This window comes from Phyllobates terribilis, unplaced genomic scaffold (genome assembly GCF_046119375.1).
Source record: "Phyllobates terribilis strain yellow unplaced genomic scaffold, ASM4611937v1 Scaffold_7__3_contigs__length_470593459, whole genome shotgun sequence".
NCBI classification, from domain to species: Eukaryota; Metazoa; Chordata; class Amphibia; order Anura; family Dendrobatidae; genus Phyllobates; species Phyllobates terribilis.
The window spans coordinates 18,200,375-18,213,116 of NW_027362767.1; positions in this window are offsets into that span (position 1 = coordinate 18,200,375).

The following is a 12,742-nucleotide window of genomic DNA, read 5'->3' on the forward strand; positions in this document are numbered from 1 at the left end:
TCCGTATACCTCTGTGCACTCGCTCATACAGTATTCAGTCCGTATACCTCTGTGCACTCATACAGTATTCAGTCCGTATACCTCTGTGCACTCACAGTATTCAGTCCGTATACCTCTGTGCACTCATACAGTATTCAGTCCGTATACCTCTGTGCACTCGCTCATACAACATTCAGTCCGTATACCTCTGTGCGCTCATACAGCATTCAGTCCATATACCTCTGTGCACTCGCTCATACAGCATTCAGTCCGTATACCTCTGTGCACTCCCTCATACAGCATTCAGTCCGTATACCTCTGTGCACTCCCTCATACAGTATTCAGTCCGTATACCTCTGTGCACTCCCTCATACAGTATTCAGTCCGTATACCTCTGTGCACTCCCGCATACAGCATTCAGTCCGTATACCTCTGTGCACTCACAGTATTTAGTCCTTATACCTCTGTGCACTCATACAGTATTCACTCCATATACCTCTGTGCACTCGCTCATACAGTATTCAGTCCGTATACTTCTGTGCACTCCCTCATACAGTATTCAGTCCGTATACCTCTGTGCACTCCCTCATACAGCATTCAGTCCGTATACCTCTGTGCACTCACAGTATTCAGTCCGTATACCTCTGTGCACTCCCTCATACAGCATTCAGTCCGTATACCTCTGTGCACTCACAGTATTCAGTCCGTATACCTCTGTGCACTCGCTCATACAGTATTCAGTCCGTATACCTCTGTGCACTCATACAGTATTCAGTCCGTATACCTCTGTGCACTCACAGTATTCAGTCCGTATACCTCTGTGCACTCCCTCATACAGTATTCAGTCTGTATACCTCTGTGCACTCGCTCATACAACATTCAGTCCGTATACCTCTGTGCGCTCATACAGCATTCAGTCCATATACCTCTGTGCACTCATACAGTATTCAGTCCGTATACCTCGGTGCACTCCCTTATACAGTATTCAGTCCATATAACTCTGTGCCCTCATACAGCATTCAGTCCGTATACTTCTGTGCACTCCCTCATACAGTATTCAGTCCGTATACCTCTGTGCACTCATACAGTATTCAGCCCGTATACCTCGGTGCACTCCCTTATACAGTATTCAGTCCATATAACTCTGTGCCCTCATACAGCATTCAGTCCGTATACTTCTGTGCACTCCCTCATACAGTATTCAGTCCGTATACCTCTGTGCACTCCCTCATACAGTATTCAGTCCGTATACCTCTGTGCACTCGCTCATACAGTATTCAGTCCGTATACCTCTGTGCACTCATACAGTGTTCAGTCCGTATACCTCTGTGCACTCACAGTATTCAGTTCGTATACCTCTGTGCACTCATACAGTATTCAGTCCGTATACCTCTGTGCACTCCCTCATACAGCATTCAGTCCGTATACCTCTGTGCACTCACAGTATTCAGTTCGTATACCTCTGTGCACTCCCTCATACAGTATTCAGTCCGTATACCTCTGTGCACTCATACAGTATTCAGTCCGTATACCTCTGTGCACTCATACAGTATTCAGTCCGTATACCTCTGTGCACTCCCTCATACAGCATTCAGTCCGTATACCTCTGTGCACTCATACAGTATTCAGTCCGTATACCTCTGTGCACTCACAGTATTCAGTCCGTATACCTCTGTGCACTCCCTCATACAGCATTCAGTCCGTATACCTCTGTGCACTCACAGTATTCAGTCCGTATACCTCTGTGCACTCCCTCATACAGCATTCAGTCCGTATACCTCTGTGCACTCACAGTATTCAGTCCGTATACTTCTGTGCACTCCCTCATACAGTATTCAGTCCGTATACCTCTGTGCACTCATACAGTATTCAGTCCGTATACCTCTGTGCACTCATACAGTATTCAGTCCGTATACCTCTGTGCACTCCCTCATACAGCATTCAGTCCGTATACCTCTGTGCACTCACAGTATTCAGTTCGTATACCTCTGTGCACTTGCTCATACAGTATTCAGTCCGTATACTTCTGTGCACTCCCTCATACAGTATTCAGTCCGTATACCTCTGTGCACTCATACAGTATTCAGTCCGTATACCTCTGTGCACTCATACAGTATTCAGTTCGTATACCTCTGTGCACTCCCTCATACAGTATTCAGTCCGTATACTTCTGTGCACTCATACAGTGTTCAGTCCGTATACCTCTGTGCACTCATACAGTATTCAGTCCGTATACCTCTGTGCACTCACAGTATTCAGTCCGTATACCTCTGTGCACTCCCTCATACAGCATTCAGTCCGTATACCTCTGTGCACTCACAGTATTCAGTCCGTATACCTCTGTGCACTCACTCATACAGCATTCAGTCCGTATACCTCTGTGCACTCACAGTATTCAGTCCGTATACCTCTGTGCACTCCCTCATACAGCATTCAGTCCGTATACCTCTGTGCACTCACAATATTCAGTCCGTATACCTCTGTGCGCTCATACAGTATTCAGTCCGTATACCTCTGTGCACTCACAGTATTCAGTCCGTATACCTGTGCGCTCGCTCATACAGTATTCAGTCCGTATACCTCTGTGCACTCATACAGTATTCAGTCCGTATACCTCTGTGCACTCACAGTATTCAGTCCGTATACCTCTGTGCGCTTGCTCATACAGTATTCAGTCCGTATACCTCTGTGCGCTCGCTCATACATTATTCAGTCCGTATACCTCTGTGCACTCATACAGCATTCAGTCCGTATACCTCTGTGCACTCATACAGTATTCAGTCCGTATACCTCTGTGCACTCATACAGTATTCAGTCCGTATACCTCTGTGCACTCACAGTATTCAGTCCGTATACCTCTGTGCACTCCCTCATACAGCATTCAGTCCGTATACCTCTGTGCACTCACAGTATTCAGTCCGTATACCTCTGTGCGCTCGCTCATACAGTATTCAGTCCGTATACCTCTGTGCACTCATACAGTATTCAGTCCGTATACCTCTGTGTACTCCCTCATACAGCATTCAGTCCGTATACCTCTGTGCACTCCCTCATACAGTATTCAGTCCGTATACCTCTGTGCACTCATACAGCATTCAGTCCATATACCTCTGTGCACTCATACAGCATTCAGTCCATATACCTCTGTGCACTCCCTCATACAGTATTCAGTCCGTATACCTCTGTGCACTCCCTCATACAGCATTCAGTCCGTATACCTCTGTGCCCTCATACAGCATTCAGTCCGTATACCTCTGTGCACTCATACAGTACTCAGTCCGTATACCTCTGTGCACTCGCTCATACAGTATTCAGTCCGTATACCTCTGTGCACTCATACAGCATTCAGTCCATATACCTCTGTGCACTCCCTCATACAGTATTCAGTCCGTATACCTCTGTGCACTCCCTCATACAGCATTCAGTCCGTATACCTCTGTGCCCTCATACAGCATTCAGTCCGTATACCTCTGTGCACTCATACAGTACTCAGTCCGTATACCTCTGTGCACTCCCTCATACAGTATTCAGTCCGTATACCTCTGTGCACTCATACAGCATTCAGTCCATATACCTCTGTGCACTCCCTCATACAGTATTCAGTCCGTATACCTCTGTGCACTCCCTCATACAGCATTCAGTCCGTATACCTCTGTGCACTCCCTTATACAGTATTCAGTCCGTATACCTCTGTGCACTCATACAGCATTCAGTCCGTATACCTCTGTGCACTCGCTCATACAGCATTCAGTCCGTATACCTCTGTGCACTCGCTCATACAGCATTCAGTCCGTATACCTCTGTGCACTCCCTCATACAGTATTCAGTCCGTATACCTCTGTGCACTCATACAGTATTCAGTCCGTATACCTCTGTGCACTCCCTCATACAGCATTCAGTCCGTATACCTCTGTGCACTCACAGTATTCAGTTCGTATACCTCTGTGCACTCCCTCATACAGTATTCAGTCCGTATACCTCTGTGCACTCATACAGTATTCAGTCCGTATACCTCTGTGCACTCATACAGTATTCAGTCCGTATACCTCTGTGCACTCCCTCATACAGCATTCAGTCCGTATACCTCTGTGCACTCATACAGTATTCAGTCCGTATACCTTTGTGCACTCCCTCATACAGCATTCAGTCCGTATACCTCTGTGCACTCACAGTATTCAGTTCGTATACTTCTGTGCACTCCCTCATACAGTATTCAGTCCGTATACCTCTGTGCACTCATACAGTATTCAGTCCGTATACCTCTGTGCACTCACAGTATTCAGTCCGTATACCTCTGTGCACTCCCTCATACAGCATTCAGTCCGTATACCTCTGTGCACTCACAGTATTCAGTCCGTATACCTCTGTGCACTCATACAGTATTCAGTCCGTATACCTCTGTGCACTCATACAGTATTCAGTCCGTATACCTCTGTGCACTCCCTCATACAGCATTCAGTCCGTATACCTCTGTGCACTCACAGTATTCAGTTCGTATACCTCTGTGCACTTGCTCATACAGTATTCAGTCCGTATACTTCTGTGCACTCCCTCATACAGTATTCAGTCCGTATACCTCTGTGCACTCATACAGTATTCAGTCCGTATACCTCTGTGCACTCATACAGTATTCAGTTCGTATACCTCTGTGCACTCCCTCATACAGTATTCAGTCCGTATACTTCTGTGCACTCATACAGTGTTCAGTCCGTATACCTCTGTGCACTCATACAGTATTCAGTCCGTATACCTCTGTGCACTCACAGTATTCAGTCCGTATACCTCTGTGCACTCCCTCATACAGCATTCAGTCCGTATACCTCTGTGCACTCACAGTATTCAGTCCGTATACCTCTGTGCACTCACTCATACAGCATTCAGTCCGTATACCTCTGTGCACTCACAGTATTCAGTCCGTATACCTCTGTGCACTCCCTCATACAGCATTCAGTCCGTATACCTCTGTGCACTCACAATATTCAGTCCGTATACCTCTGTGCGCTCATACAGTATTCAGTCCGTATACCTCTGTGCACTCACAGTATTCAGTCCGTATACCTCTGTGCGCTCGCTCATACAGTATTCAGTCCGTATACCTCTGTGCACTCATACAGTATTCAGTCCGTATACCTCTGTGCACTCACAGTATTCAGTCCGTATACCTCTGTGCGCTTGCTCATACAGTATTCAGTCCGTATACCTCTGTGCGCTCGCTCATACATTATTCAGTCCGTATACCTCTGTGCACTCATACAGCATTCAGTCCGTATACCTCTGTGCACTCATACAGTATTCAGTCCGTATACCTCTGTGCACTCATACAGTATTCAGTCCGTATACCTCTGTGCACTCACAGTATTCAGTCCGTATACCTCTGTGCACTCCCTCATACAGCATTCAGTCCGTATACCTCTGTGCACTCACAGTATTCAGTCCGTATACCTCTGTGCGCTCGCTCATACAGTATTCAGTCCGTATACCTCTGTGCACTCATACAGTATTCAGTCCGTATACCTCTGTGTACTCCCTCATACAGCATTCAGTCCGTATACCTCTGTGCACTCCCTCATACAGTATTCAGTCCGTATACCTCTGTGCACTCATACAGCATTCAGTCCATATACCTCTGTGCACTCATACAGCATTCAGTCCATATACCTCTGTGCACTCCCTCATACAGTATTCAGTCCGTATACCTCTGTGCACTCCCTCATACAGCATTCAGTCCGTATACCTCTGTGCCCTCATACAGCATTCAGTCCGTATACCTCTGTGCACTCATACAGTACTCAGTCCGTATACCTCTGTGCACTCGCTCATACAGTATTCAGTCCGTATACCTCTGTGCACTCATACAGCATTCAGTCCATATACCTCTGTGCACTCCCTCATACAGTATTCAGTCCGTATACCTCTGTGCACTCCCTCATACAGCATTCAGTCCGTATACCTCTGTGCCCTCATACAGCATTCAGTCCGTATACCTCTGTGCACTCATACAGTACTCAGTCCGTATACCTCTGTGCACTCCCTCATACAGTATTCAGTCCGTATACCTCTGTGCACTCATACAGCATTCAGTCCATATACCTCTGTGCACTCCCTCATACAGTATTCAGTCCGTATACCTCTGTGCACTCCCTCATACAGCATTCAGTCCGTATACCTCTGTGCACTCCCTTATACAGTATTCAGTCCGTATACCTCTGTGCACTCATACAGCATTCAGTCCGTATACCTCTGTGCACTCGCTCATACAGCATTCAGTCCGTATACCTCTGTGCACTCGCTCATACAGCATTCAGTCCGTATACCTCTGTGCACTCCCTCATACAGTATTCAGTCCGTATACCTCTGTGCACTCATACAGTATTCAGTCCGTATACCTCTGTGCACTCCCTCATACAGCATTCAGTCCGTATACCTCTGTGCACTCACAGTATTCAGTCCGTATACCTCTGTGCGCTCGCTCATACAGTATTCAGTCCGTATATCTCTGTGCACTCATACAGTATTCAGTCCGTATACCTCTGTGCACTCACAGTATTCAGTCCGTATACCTCTGTGCACTCCCTCATACAGCATTCAGTCCGTATACCTCTGTGCACTCACAGTATTCAGTCCGTATACCTCTGTGCGCTCGCTCATACAGTATTCAGTCCGTATACCTCTGTGCACTCATACAGTATTCAGTCCGTATACCTCTGTTCACTCATACAGTATTCAGTCCGTATACCTCTGTGCACTCACAGTATTCAGTCCGTATACCTCTGTGCACTCCCTCATACAGCATTCAGTCCGTATACCTCTGTGCACTCCCTCATACAGTATTCAGTCCGTATACCTCTGTGCACTCATACAGTATTCAGTCCGTATACCTCTGTGCACTCACAGTATTCAGTCCGTATACCTCTGTGCACTCCCTCATACAGCATTCAGTCCGTATACCTCTGTGCACTCATACAGTATTCAGTCCGTATACCTCTGTGCACTCACAGTATTCAGTCCGTATACCTCTGTGCACTCCCTCATACAGCATTCAGTCCGTATACCTCTGTGCACTCCCTCATACAGTATTCAGTCCGTATACCTCTGTGCACTCATACAGTATTCAGTCCGTATACCTCTGTGCACTCACAGTATTCAGTCCGTATACCTCTGTGCACTCCCTCATATAGTATTCAGTCCGCATACCTCTGTGCACTCCCTCATACAGTATTCAGTCCGTATACCTCTGTGCACTCCCTCATACAGCATTCAGTCCGTATACCTCTGTGCACTCCCTCATACAGTATTCAGTCCGTATACCTCTGTGCACTCCCTCATACAGTATTCAGTCCGTATACCTCTGTGCACTCCCTCATACAGTATTCAGTCCGTATACCTCTGTGCACTCCCTCATACAGTATTCAGTCCGTATACCTCTGTGCACTCCCTCATACAGCATTCAGTCCGTATACCTCTGTGCACTCCCTCATACAGTATTCAGTCCGTATACCTCTGTGCACTCCCTCATACAGTATTCAGTCCGTATACCTCTGTGCCCTCATACAGCATTCAGTCCGTATACCTCTGTGCACTCATACAGTACTCAGTCCGTATACCTCTGTGCACTCGCTCATACAGTATTCAGTCCGTATACCTCTGTGCACTCCCTCATACAGTATTCAGTCCGTATACCTCTGTGCACTCCCTCATACAGTATTCAGTCCGTATACCTCTGTGCACTCCCTCATACAGTATTCAGTCCGTATACCTCTGTGCACTCCCTCATACAGCATTCAGTCCGTATACCTCTGTGCACTCCCTCATACAGTATTCAGTCCGTATACCTCTGTGCACTCCCTCATACAGTATTCAGTCCGTATACCTCTGTGCCCTCATACAGCATTCAGTCCGTATACCTCTGTGCACTCATACAGTACTCAGTCCGTATACCTCTGTGCACTCCCTCATACAGTATTCAGTCCGTATACCTCTGTGCACTCCCTCATACAGCATTCAGTCCGTATACCTCTGTGCACTCATACAGTACTCAGTCCGTATACCTCTGTGCACTCGCTCATACAGTATTCAGTCCGTATACCTCTGTGCACTCCCTCATACAGTATTCAGTCCGTATACCTCTGTGCACTCCCTCATACAGTATTCAGTCCGTATACCTCTGTGCACTCCCTCATACAGCATTCAGTCCATATACCGCTGTGCACTCCCTCATACAGTATTCAGTCCGTATACCTCTGTGCACTCACTCATACAGCATTCAGTCCGTATACCTCTGTGCACTCCCTTATACAGTATTCAGTCCGTATACCTCTGTGCACTCCCTCATACAGTATTCAGTCCGTATACCTCTGTGCACTCATACAGCATTCAGTCCGTATACCTCTGTGCACTCGCTCATACAGCATTCAGTCCGTATACCTCTGTGCACTCGCTCATACAGCATTCAGTCCGTATACCTCTGTGCACTCATACAGTATTCAGTCCGTATACCTCTGTGCACTCATACAGTATTCAGTCCGTATACCTCTGTGCACTCATACAGTATTCAGTCCGTATACCTCTGTGCACTCATACAGTATTCAGTCCGTATACCTCTGTGCACTCATACAGTATTCAGTCCGTATACCTCTGTGCACTCATACAGCATTCAGTCCGTATACCTCTGTGCACTCATACAGTATTCAGTCCGTATACCTCTGTGCCCTCACACAGTATTCAGTCCGTATACCTCTGTGCCCTCACACAGTATTCAGTCTGTATACCTCTGTGCACTCATACAGCATTCAGTCCGTATACCTCTGTGCACTCATACAGTATTCAGTCCGTATACCTCTGTGCACTCATACAGCATTCAGTCCGTATACCTGTGCACTCATACAGTATTCAGTCCGTATACCTCTGTTCACTCCCTCATACAGTATACAGTCCGTATACCTCTGTGCACTCCCTCAGACAGTATTCAGTCCGTATACCTCTGTGCACTCGCTCATACAGTATTCAGTCCGTATACCTCTGTGCACTCATACAGCATTCAGTCCGTATACCTCTGTGCACTCATACTGTATTCAGTCCGTATACCTCTGTGCACTCATACAGTATTCAGTCCGTATACCTCTGTGCACTCATACTGTATTCAGTCCGTATACCTCTGTGCACTCATACAGTATTCAGTCCGTATACCTCTGTGCACTCATACAGTATTCAGTCCGTATACCTCTGTGCCCTCATACAGTATTCAGTCCGTATACCTCTGTGCCCTCATACAGCATTCAGTCCGTATACCTCTGTGCACTCCCTCATACAGTATACAGTCCGTATACCTCTGTGCACTCCCTCATACAGTATTCAGTCCGTATACCTCTGTGCACTCCCTCATACAGTATTCAGTCCGTATACCTCTGTGCACTCCCTCATACAGTATACAGTCCGTATACCTCTGTGCACTCATACAGTATTCAATCCGTATACCTCTGTGCACTCATACAGTATTCAGTCCGTATACCTCTGTGCACTCATACAGTATTCAGTCCGTATACCTCTGTGCACTCATACAGTATTCAGTCCGTATACCTCTGTGCACTCATACAGTATTCAGTCCGTATACCTCTGTGCACTCCCTTATACAGTATTCAGTCCGTATACCTCTGTGCACTCATACAGTATTCAGTCCGTATACCTCTGTGCACTCATACAGTATTCAGTCCGTATACCTCTGTGCACTCATACAGTATTCAGTCCGAATACCTCTGTGCACTCATACACTATTCAGTCCGTATACCTCTGTGCACTCATACAGCATTCAGTCCGTATACCTCTGTGCACTCCCTCATACAGTATTCAGTCCATATACCTCTGTGCACTCATACAGTATTCAGTCCGTATACCTCTGTGCACTCATACAGTATTCAGTCCGTATACCTCTGTGCACTCATACAGTATTCAGTCCGAATACCTCTGTGCACTCATACAGTATTCAGTCCGTATACCTCTGTGCACTCATACAGTATTCAGTCCGTATACCTCTGTGCACTCCCTCATACAGTATTCAGTCCGTATACCTCTGTGCACTCATACAGTATTCAGTCCGAATACCTCTGTGCACTCATACAGTATTCAGTCCGTATACCTCTGTGCACTCATACAGCATTCAGTCCGTATACCTCTGTGCACTCCCTCATACAGTATTCAGTCCGTATACCTCTGTGCACTCCCTCATACAGTATACAGTCCGTATACCTCTGTGCACTCATACAGTATTCAGTCCGTATACCTCTGTGCACTCATACAGTATTCAGTCCGTATACCTCTGTGCACTCCCTCATACAGTATTCAGTCCGTATACCTCTGTGCACTCATACAGCATTCAGTCCGTATACCTCTGAGCACTCATACAGCATTCAGTCCGTATACCTCTGTGCACTCGCTCATACAGTATTCAGTCCGTATACCTCTGTGCACTCATACAATATTCAGTCCGTATACCTCTGTGCACTCACAGTATTCAGTCCGTATACCTCTGTGCACACATACAGCATTCAGTCCGTATACCTCTGTGCACTCACAGTATTCAGTCCGTATACCTCTGTGCACTCATACAGCATTCAGTCCGTATACCTCTGTGCATTCATACAGCATTCAGTCCGTATACCTCTGTGCACTCATACAGTATTCAGCCCGTATACCTCTGTGCACTCATACAGTATTCAGCCCGTATACCTCTGTGCACTCATACAGCATTCAGTCCGTATACCTCTGTGCACTCGCTCATACAGTATTCAGTCCGTATACCTCTGTGCACTCATACAGTATTCAGTCCGTATACCTCTGTGCACTCATACAGTATTCAGTCCGTATACCTCTGTGCACTCATACAGTATTCAGTCCGTATACCTCTGTGCACTCGCTCATACAGTATTCAGTCCGTATAACTCTGTGCACTCACAGTATTCAGTCCGTATACCTCTGTGCACTCATACAGCATTCAGTCCGTATACCTCTGTGCATTCATACAGCATTCAGTCCGTATACCTCTGTGCACTCATACAGTATTCAGCCCGTATACCTCTGTCCACTCATACAGCATTCAGTCCGTATACCTCTGTGCACTCATACAGCATTCAGTCCGTATACCTCTGTGCACTCATACAGTATTCAGTCCGTATACCTCTGTGCACTCCCTTATACAGTATTCAGTCCGTATACCTCTGTGCACTCATACAGTATTCAGTCTGTATACCTCTGTGCACTCATACAGTATTCAGTCCGTATACCTCTGTGCACTCATACAGCATTCAGTCTGTATACCTGTGTGCACTCACTCATACAGTATTCAGTCCGTATACCTCTGTGCACTCATACAGTATTCAGTCCGTATACCTCTGTGCCCTCATACAGTATTCAGTCCGTATACCTCTGTGCCCTCATACAGTATTCAGTCCGTATACCTCTGTGCACTCATACAGTATTCAGTCCGTATACCTCTGTGCACTCATACAGTATTCAGTCCGTATACCTCTGTGCACTCATACAGTATTCAGTCCGTATACCTCTGTGCACTCATACAGTATTCAGTCCGTATACCTCTGTGCCCTCATACAGTATTCAGTCCGTATACCTCTGTGCCCTCATACAGTATTCAGTCCGTATACCTCTGTGCCCTCATACAGTATTCAGTCCGTATACCTCTGTGCCCTCATACAGTATTCAGTCCGTATACCTCTGTGCACTCATACAGCATTCAGTCCATATACCTCTGTGCACTCATACAGTATTCAGTCCGTATACCTCTGTGCCCTCATACAGTATTCAGTCCGTATACCTCTGTGCACTCATACAGTATTCAGTCCGTATACCTCTGTGCACTCATACAGTATTCAGTCCGTATACCTCTGTGCCCTCATACAGTATTCAGTCCGTATACCTCTGTGCACTCATACAGTATTCAGTCCGTATACCTCTGTGCCCTCATACAGTATTCAGTCCGTATACCTCTGTGCGCTCATACAGTATTCAGTCCGTATACCTCTGTGCCCTCATACAGTATTCAGTCCGTATACCTCTGTGCACTCATACAGTATTCAGTCCGTATACCTCTGTGCCCTCATACAGTATTCTGTCCGTATACCTCTGTGCCCTCATACAGTATTCAGTCCGTATACCTCTGTGCACTCATACAGTATTCAGTCCGTATACCTCTGTGCCCTCATACAGTATTCAGTCCGTATACCTCTGTGCCCTCATACAGTATTCAGTCCGTATACCTCTGTGCACTCATACAGCATTCAGTCCGTATACCTCTGTGCCCTCATACAGTATTCAGTCCGTATACCTCTGTGCACTCATACAGTATTCAGTCCGTATACCTCTGTGCACTCACAGTATTCAGTCCGTATACCTCTGTGCCCTCATACAGTATTCAGTCCGTATACCTCTGTGCCCTCATACAGTATTCAGTCCGTATACCTCTGTGCACTCATACAGCATTCAGTCCGTATACCTCTGTGCCCTCATACAGTATTCAGTCCGTATACCTCTGTGCCCTCATACAGTATTCAGTCCGTATACCTCTGTGCCCTCATACAGTATTCAGTCCGTATACCTCTGTGCACTCATACAGTATTCAGTCCGTATACCTCTGTGCACTCGCTCATACAGTATTCAGTCCGTATACCTCTGTGCACTCGCTCATACAGTATTCAGTCCGTATACCTCTGTGCACTTGCTCATACAGTATTCAGTCCGTATACCTCTGTGCACT